Genomic DNA, 8,867 nt, shown 5'->3' with positions numbered 1-8,867 from the left:
AGTGCATATTGAATGGAAAATTCAGTAACAAATTTCATTTTCTTAAGAAAGTTGATGATAAACATTTAACTTGCACAAATGTTTGCCAAAATTTACTCTGTACCAGGAAACTATAGTGATATTTCTGAGTTCATGAAAACCAAAATCATAAACCTGCTGTAGAAATATTTGCATTTACTTCAGAGGTAGTAGTTATTTTAAGAAGAATGTGTTAATTTAGTACAGATGCGAAAGTTGTGTTGACTTCTCATTCTATAAACAAAACTTCTAAATTAGATTAAATTATTTTTCTTCTAATTTAATTTTACTATAATTTTTAATGCCAAATTTTGTGCGCATGTTAAAAAATAACAGTGATAGTGTTAACATTTGGCTCCATTAGCAAAAGAACTTAGCAATTATTGATGATGGTTTAAAATAAGCATCATCAGATATTAAAACAGAAAATCTGTTAATACCAACTGTGATTTTATATTACTTTCATCAAATTCATGGAATAATAATAGTAAGTATTTTTGGAAGTTCATACTGATGAAAAGGAAACATACAACCTTGTTATGAATGGCATTGTGAATTCAGCTAAAATCTTCTGCATTGAAGTTAAATTATTGTTATGTGGTGATGATGTGAATACACATTTTGGTGGAACAAAAAATTGTAGAAAGATCAGTATTTTACTAAATTAAGAAACATGTAGCAGAAATACAATTAGAATGATTGCATCACAGACATAACTTGTAATTGTGCAAAAAAAGATGTGATATTTTGCAAATTAAAGTAGAAATGGTGTTTTTCATAATTACATATACGAACACTAATACACACATATACACTCTGTGTGTATATGTGTGTATGTGTGATTACACTGTAGAAGTTACAACAGTGGTAATTTTCTAGTTCTTCGGTTGGGTGGTGATATTACAAACGTGAAAGAGAAAAAGAAAGAAAGGAAGGGAAGAGAATGACGAGATATAAGCCTGGATTACCGATAAGAGTGTTGTGAACCAAGAATCTTGATGAATCTGTTAGTCTGTGGTCCATATAAAAATGTTTTAATGCTTTCTTTTTTAGCTGTCTGCCATTCTCTCTAGATGAGAATAGGTGAAATGTTAAAGTGTAAGCTCCGAATGTGGAAAGAGGTGAACGGAGAAGGCGAGAAGGAAGTTGGCGAAATCAGTTTGGGGTATGTGGATTTTGAGGTCCCTCAAGGACATTCAGGCAGCGGTGTCCAATAGACAGTTGGCAAAGAGAGCCTGAGACTCAGGGAAGGGAATAGCCTGGAGACGTAGATTTGGGAATCATATGTGCTTAGAGGGAAATGAAGAGCGGGAAAGAGAACATGTGGACTGGAATACCCTACTTAAGGTGGCAGCGCAGCTTCCCGGCAGGCATCACTATCTGGGCTTTGGAGTCAGGCAGAGCTGGGCTTGAAAGCAGGCCGTGGGGCTCGGTTGCGGAGCGCTCTTGGTGAAGGCGGGTATCCTCCCTGTGATCAGCTGTCATACCTGGAGAGAATGGGCATCTCACAGGGATGCTGGGCGAGGACCTGAGATGCGCCGGGTAAATAAAGCACCTGGAGTCAGGAAGCCCCCCGCCCCCTTCCTGCTCTCTCGGCGACTCTCCCATTGCCACAACACCCTCCACCCCATTCCGCAGCTGCCCAGTCCCTTGGGAATGGGGCTGAGAGGAGCCGGGCAGGGAGCTGAGCTCAGGTGATGAGGCGCTCACGTGACCCACCAGGCGCCCACGTGAGTAGCAGCCCCCGCAGCCAACCCTGAGTTCTCTTGGGCCTCTCTGGTGTAAGGGATCCTATAAATATTTTTGCATCTACATGCCGCGCTCCCTCCATTTTCTTTACTTTGTCCTCTATCCTAGCTGTCTTGCCAAATTCTCTTATCATCTCCTCATTGCTCAAATGCATATTATGTATGGCCTCCTTGTATTCCTTGAGACACTGAACCAGCCCCTTGTTGTTTTTTCTTTTGGCTTTCCTGGTTATATCATCCCCAGCTGGGTGCTTTCCTGCAGCCCTTGGTTTGCTGGCTGGCTTCCATTCTTCTTTTGGCTTACCCTGGCTCTCTGGCTTTCCTTTTTTTGTCTTTACCACACTCTCTGGTTTTTCTTTATCCTCTAGTATTTCCTCATCTTCTGCCTTTCTTTTGTTTTCTATCTTTCCCGCATTTTCTAACTCCTTTTTCTTCCAGAGTAAGAGCTGTTTCTGGCCTTCCCACATCCTAAGGCTGTTCTTGGTTTTCTATTTTTCCTTGGTTCTCAGGCATTCCTTCATTTTCATTGCAGAGTTTTTCCATGTTAAGATGTCCCCTCCTTTTCTTGTCCTGAGGGTGGATGGGGAGGAAGAGGAGACAAAGAGAAGACAGGGGAGACTGAGTGCTTGGGGTGGAATGCAGGTTCAGACAGCACTGGTAACTGGCCCTTTGTCAGCCTTCCCTTGACCTGGCCCAGTCCTCCAAGTGTGCCTTCTGCCACCCCTTCTTCCAGCATTCCTCCCACGCAAGTGAGCCAACCAATTCTCTGGCAGGTCCTGCCATTTTCTCTGCATTTGTTCCGTGTGATGGGAGTGTGTGTAAATGTGTTGGGAAGAGGGCAGTGGGGCCCCAAATTCTGCCAGTCTGTACCTTCCACCCTACATTTCTGGGTCCCTGTCCAGCGACAACCCTCCTTCACTGACCAGCAGGAATTCTGAACAGGTTCTTCTTCCCTTTCTAGCTTAACAGAGTGCTGAGAACAACAGGCAGACAGACCTGCAGACAGACAAGGAAAGGGACTGGGAGCTCAATGGATGCACAAACACTCATCTTTCAGCTGCCTTGGACTTATTCCTGGGTACAGGTGAGACCTCCTTCAATCCTCCTCCAAGTGTCTGATTCTATCCACATAACTTCTACTGCACGAGAGTGGTGTAGTAACCATTCCTCCCTCAAGTACCTGGGGGACAGGGTCACAACACAGCTCACATACACAGTACCTCATCTGATCCACTCATCAGTCTTGTGAAGCAAGTAATATTTCCATTTCAACACTGACCCTTACAGCAACGGGTCTGTTATAATTGCCAGGTTAGTTCCTCTGGCTATAAGTCCCAGAGGTAATGTGTTTTACATATTATTGTATGTTCTGACAACAGGAATTTTAAGTGCCTTCATTGCCCTCATAAACTCACTGAACAGTTCAATCATGGGACATGTATTATTTTCTGCTTTTAGTTATTTTTTATTTTAACAAACATAATCCATATATCCTTTAGGAAAAAGTGAGGATGAGTGAGAAAAGCAAAGGAAAGGAATCACACATGATGGGAGCCATAGCATGGTAGAGGACCTAGGAGAAGAGACATCAGTGCCCACTGATATGGTTACAGTTAGGGGACAACATGGGGATGGGCATGGCTGCAAAGGAATGGCATGGGGGTACCTCACATCAGGTGATTGGACTCATTTTTAAGTACAGGCAAGATCTACTTTTGGATACCATACAGGAAAACCACCGCCTCTACTTTTCAGTGTACACATTTTCCATCTTCTCTGTGCACACGTGCATTATGCAAACATTAAATTTTTTACAAAAATAAGCTGATACTGTATATACGGTTCTGAAAACTTTTCCTTTTATTGTTGTTTTCTAATGTACCATGAACATCTCTCCATGCACGTGGGCGAAAATCCCCTACTGAAACAGAGACCACTGTAGTTGGATCAAAAGCCTTCTGGTAACGAGAGTAACACCTAAAGCAAAGTATCAGCTTAAGGTTAAAGCACATGGCTTGGAAAACGTTTACCAGGGAAAGCAGGGTCGACAACATTCTCATTAGAGAAATTAGAATTGAAGTCCAAGGGCATTAAAGATATGGGATATCATGTAAGCCCCTTTGGCCCCTACCTCCACCCCTCACTCCCCTGACATCTTGTTGGTCTCTTTGGACAAATGGATCCTCCACTTCTCTTTGCATCCAATGAAAACCACCCATTTCTGTTTTTTCCTTAGCTCTTCCTGAGCCCTTGACACATCTCCGCACTCTCTCATCATCTCCTCACTGCTCAAATGCCTTTCCTGTAAGTCCTCCTGATAGTCCTTAGGGGAATCATCTGTCCCCTGTCTGTTTTTCGCTTTGCTTTCTGGGGCACATAATCTTCAGCCTGGCGCTTTTCAGCAGCCCACAGCTCACTCTCTGACTTTGCCTGGGGTTCTGGCTTTCCCTAGCTGCGTGCTTTTCCCTCATCTTCAGACTTGTCCTGCTTTTCTTGCTTCCCCACAACATCTGGCTGCTTCTCGTCCTGGAGCTTTCCCTTGTGTTCTGGCTTCCCCTCCACTTCTGGATTTTCTTCCTTGTCTGATTTTCCTTCATCTTCTGTATCTACTTCATCTTCTGGCTTTCCTTCATTTCCCAGCTTTCCTTCATTTTCATTGTAGTTTTTCCATGTTGAGATGTCCTCTCCTTTTCCCGTCCTGGGGAATGGGATGAGGTGGGGTGGGGTGGGGGAAAGAAGAGACAAAGAGACAAGGATGACTGAGGACTGGGGTATGAACGCGGGTCCGGGTAGTACTAGCATCTCGCTCATTGTCAGAGTTCCCTGACCTGGCCTTCTGCCACCCTTTCCCTCACCATTCCTTCCACACACATGAGCCAACCTTTTCCCTAGCAGGCCCTACCACCCTCTTCACCATCCTTCAGGGTAGTGGGGTGTGTGTACACTATATGTGGAAGTGGGATGGGCAGTGGGGCCCTCAAATTCTGCGCAAGCTGTCCCCTCCACACTCCACCCCCAGTCCTTGTCTAATGTTTCTCCTCCCTTTCACTGACCTGCAGGGATTTTGGACAGGTTCCTTCTCCTTTTCTAGCCTTGTAAGTTGAGGACAGACACGCAGATCTGCAGACAGACAAAAGACAGGGGACGTGGCTGCGCATCCAGGGGACTGAGGTCCCTTTCCTGAATCCAGGTGCCCTACATCCAATGTTTCCCTTCCCCACCTCCCTGCACCCCAGTCGCCATATCTGTTTTTAGCCCTCAGGCACCAGACCAGGATGCTTTCCAAACTGGGCCTCTGTGTCCCCCTCCCCTGCAGGCAATTTGCCCCACTCCCACGCCCTTTTTGCAGAAGTCAATATTTCTTCACAGGCGCAGCATGTGAGAAGGAAAGTTATTTCCAGAACATGCCTACGTTTCACTGTCGCACTGCGGGGGCGCCCTCACCCCGCATTATAGGCTCAAAAATGGATGGAGGGCGCAGAGGTGGGGCGTCGAGGAGGTGGCTAGGTCTGTAGCGGGATCCTTCCTCCCCACCTACCCACGCCAGCACCTCCTCCCCACTCTCCAGACCTCTTCTCCACCCTCCACGCTCTCCCCGCCACGCCCAGCGCTGCCGCTGCTCCAGGATCCTGCTCGCATCCACCTCCACATTGCCCCGGCCGCCCGCAGCGCCCATCTGCACACTGACCTGCTGCCAAGACCAGGCCCGCGCTCCTCTGGCTCACCGAAGCCCACCCGCCGCCCGCCGCCCGCCGCCCGAGCAGTTCAGAGCGCTAGTTCCGCACGGGCGACCGTAGTTGATGTCGCCGGGACTGGTGGGCGCAGGGGCTGCTACTCACGTGGGCGCCTGGTGGGTCACGTGAACGCCTCATCACCTGAGCTCAGCTCCCTGCCCGGCTCCTCTCAGCCCCATTCCCAAGGGACTGGGCAGCTGCGGAATGGGGTGGAGGGTGTTGTGGCAATGGGAGAGTCGCCGAGAGAGCAGGAAGGGGGCGGGGGGCTTCCTGACTCCAGGTGCTTTATTTACCCGGCGCATCTCAGGTCCTCGCCCAGCATCCCTGTGAGATGCCCATTCTCTCCAGGTATGACAGCTGATCACAGGGAGGATACCCGCCTTCACCAAGAGCGCTCCGCAACCGAGCCCCACGGCCTGCTTTCAAGCCCAGCTCTGCCTGACTCCAAAGCCCAGATAGTGATGCCTGCCGGGAAGCTGCGCTGCCACCTTAAGTAGGGTATTCCAGTCCACATGTTCTCTTTCCCGCTCTTCATTTCCCTCTAAGCACATATGATTCCCAAATCTACGTCTCCAGGCTATTCCCTTCCCTGAGTCTCAGGCTCTCTTTGCCAACTGTCTATTGGACACCGCTGCCTGAATGTCCTTGAGGGACCTCAAAATCCACATACCCCAAACTGATTTCGCCAACTTCCTTCTCGCCTTCTCCGTTCACCTCTTTCCACATTCGGAGCTTACACTTTAACATTTCACCTATTCTCATCTAGAGAGAATGGCAGACAGCTAAAAAAGAAAGCATTAAAACATTTTTATATGGACCACAGACTAACAGATTCATCAAGATTCTTGGTTCACAGCACACTCCTATCATTGACTCCTGCTTGTCCGCCTCGCCTCGCCTCGTCTCGCCCCGACCCACTCTTTTACACTTGTGAAACAACCACTCTCCTCAGGAAATAGAAAACTGCCAATATTATAGTTGTGACAGCGTAGTGCCATGTATTTGGTTTTGAGGATTTGACTATAATGTGTCTTGGTTTGATTCTCTTTAAGTTTATTCTGATTGGAGTTAATTGCATTTCTTGGACACATAGATCAATGTCTTTCCTCTAATTTGAGTAATTTTCAGCCATTGTTTGGTTAAAAATTCTTTCTTCCCCTTTCTATTTTTCCTCTCCTTCTGGAATTCCCATCATGCATATGTCAGTATGCTTGATGATGTCTGATGGGTCTCAGGTTTTGTTCATTTTTCTTCATTCTTTTCACTTTCTGTTCTTCAGACTGGATAATCTCAGTTGAGCTATCTTTTAGTTAACTGATTGTTTTTTTCTGCCAGCTCAAATATGCTGTCAAACGTCTTTAGTGAACTTTTCATTTCAATTATTGTACTTTTCAGCCCCAGAATTTCTATTTAGTTCCTTTTTGTAATTTCTATTTCTCTCTCTCTATTCTCTCTACTGATATTCTATATTTGCTGAGGCATTCTTCCCATTTTCTTTATTCCTTTGTCCATGGTTTCCTTTCACTCTTTGAGCATATTTAAGACAGTTGATCTAAAATCTTTGTGTAGTTGCTTCACTACATGCCCTTTCTCACAGTAATTTTCTAATATTTTTTTTCTTTTCTCTTTTATTTATATGCCTCAAAATTTGTGTTGGAATCTGGATGTTTTGAGTATTAGAAAGTGTCAGCTCTAGAAATTAGATCCTCCCATTTCCCAGGGGTGGTTGCTGCTCTTTGTTGTGGGCTGTCGTTTTCTTTTTCAGTGACTTTTTAAAATACTTTTTTTTTTGTTATATGTGGCCACTGATATCTGTGTTTCATTAGTTCAGTGGTCAACTGTAGACAGAGTTACTTAAAATACATAGAGCCAAAAGAAAAAAAAAGAAAAAAGATTGAGAAAAATACTTTCCCTGTCTTTGCTGATGAGCTCTGAGTTGGAGCACTTTTTATAATGCTTTACTTTTTGCTAGTGCAGAGACTGGAAACCAGTCTCAAGTGAATGCTTAGGGTCTTCTCTGGACTTTCCTGAGCATGTGTCTCACCTTGGACATGCATATGGACTTCTTCGTTCCCTAGAATATGTGAGTTTCTTTAAGTGCTTGTTCTCCCATGTATTTCTTTTCCCCAGCTCTGCCTCACTAGGCTTTTCAGTTGGTCTATTGCTTGTCCTAAATGTTGTTCCTTGCCCCAAGTTACTGTGGCCAATAACTGTGATTTTAAATGCTTTTGACAAAAGCCACCCAGGAAGTTGCCCCAACCTCAGTCTTGGGAATGTTCTCAGTCTGGTGTGACATAGGGAAGTCTTTGTGCTGGTCCTCCAGGGAACCACGAAACAGACCAAGATCCATGACCACAATTCTGTGAGAGTAGGTCCCGATTTCCTCCCTCTAGCACTAACAATCTGAACCAGGATAACAGGCTGCCATCAACAGATAGCTGCCAATCTGGGGCATAGGGGATTGTAAGCAGGTAGTTTAAAATTTGTTACCGTATATGAATGAAATTTATCATTTTTATTATTTTCCATCTGATTTATTTCACTTAGAATAATACCTTCAAGGTCCATCAGTGTTGTCATGAATGGCAATATTTCATTTTTTTTGTAATTGAGTAGTATTCCATCATATATATGTATATGTGTGTATATATATACATACATATGTGTATATACATACACACACACACACACACACACACACACACACACACATCTCCACATCTTTATCCATTCATCTTTATCCATTCATCAAAGTTGATGGACACTTTTCATACCTTGACTATTGTAAAGGATGCTGTAATGATCATAGGGGTGCATATATTTTTTCAAATTAGTGTTTTCATATTTTTCAAATAAATACCCAGAGAGGAATAGCTGAATCATATGGTAGTTCTGGTTGTTGTAATTTTCTTTACTAAATTCCAGAGTTCTTCAAAACTTGATTCTTATTTTATTTTTATTTTTTTGTCAGCTCATTAGTTGCTGTTGGGTAGGAATAAAGTCCTGGAGTTCAATACCCTACCACTTTCAGTAATGTTACTTTTCTTTGTATTTCTATTAGTCAGTTTTGGTAGTTTGTGTCTTTATTGGAATTCGTCCATTTCATCTATCTTGTCTTATTTGTTGTCGTATAATTGTTAATAGTATTACCCTATAATCCTTTTTAAATCTGTAGAGTTTGGAGTGATGTTCCGTCTTCCATTCTTGATCTTAGTAATTTGTTTATTTTTATTTTTTATTAAAAATGTTGGGTGACATTGGTTAATAAAATTATATAGGTTTCAAGTGTACCATTCAATAATACCTCATATGAATATTGTGTTGCGTGTTCACCATTGAAAGTTAAATGTTTTTCCATCATCATATA

The 8,867-nt window shown here is 44.0% G+C and overlaps 2 pseudogenes; both read right to left on the bottom strand.

Annotated features, from left to right (window-relative positions):
- Positions 1-1,356: 1,356 nt before the first annotated feature.
- On the bottom strand, positions 1,357-2,309 carry LOC105310119 (annotated as a pseudogene).
- Positions 2,310-3,603: 1,294 nt separating this feature from the next.
- On the bottom strand, positions 3,604-7,850 carry LOC105310118 (annotated as a pseudogene).
- Between the last annotated feature and the right edge of the window lie 1,017 nt (positions 7,851-8,867).

Source organism: Pteropus vampyrus, unplaced genomic scaffold (genome assembly GCF_000151845.1).
Source record: "Pteropus vampyrus isolate Shadow unplaced genomic scaffold, Pvam_2.0 Scaffold1115, whole genome shotgun sequence".
Classification (NCBI taxonomy): Eukaryota; Metazoa; Chordata; class Mammalia; order Chiroptera; family Pteropodidae; genus Pteropus; species Pteropus vampyrus.
Note: the sequence above shows the minus strand (reverse complement) of the source record. Positions and strands in the feature narration are given on the sequence as shown.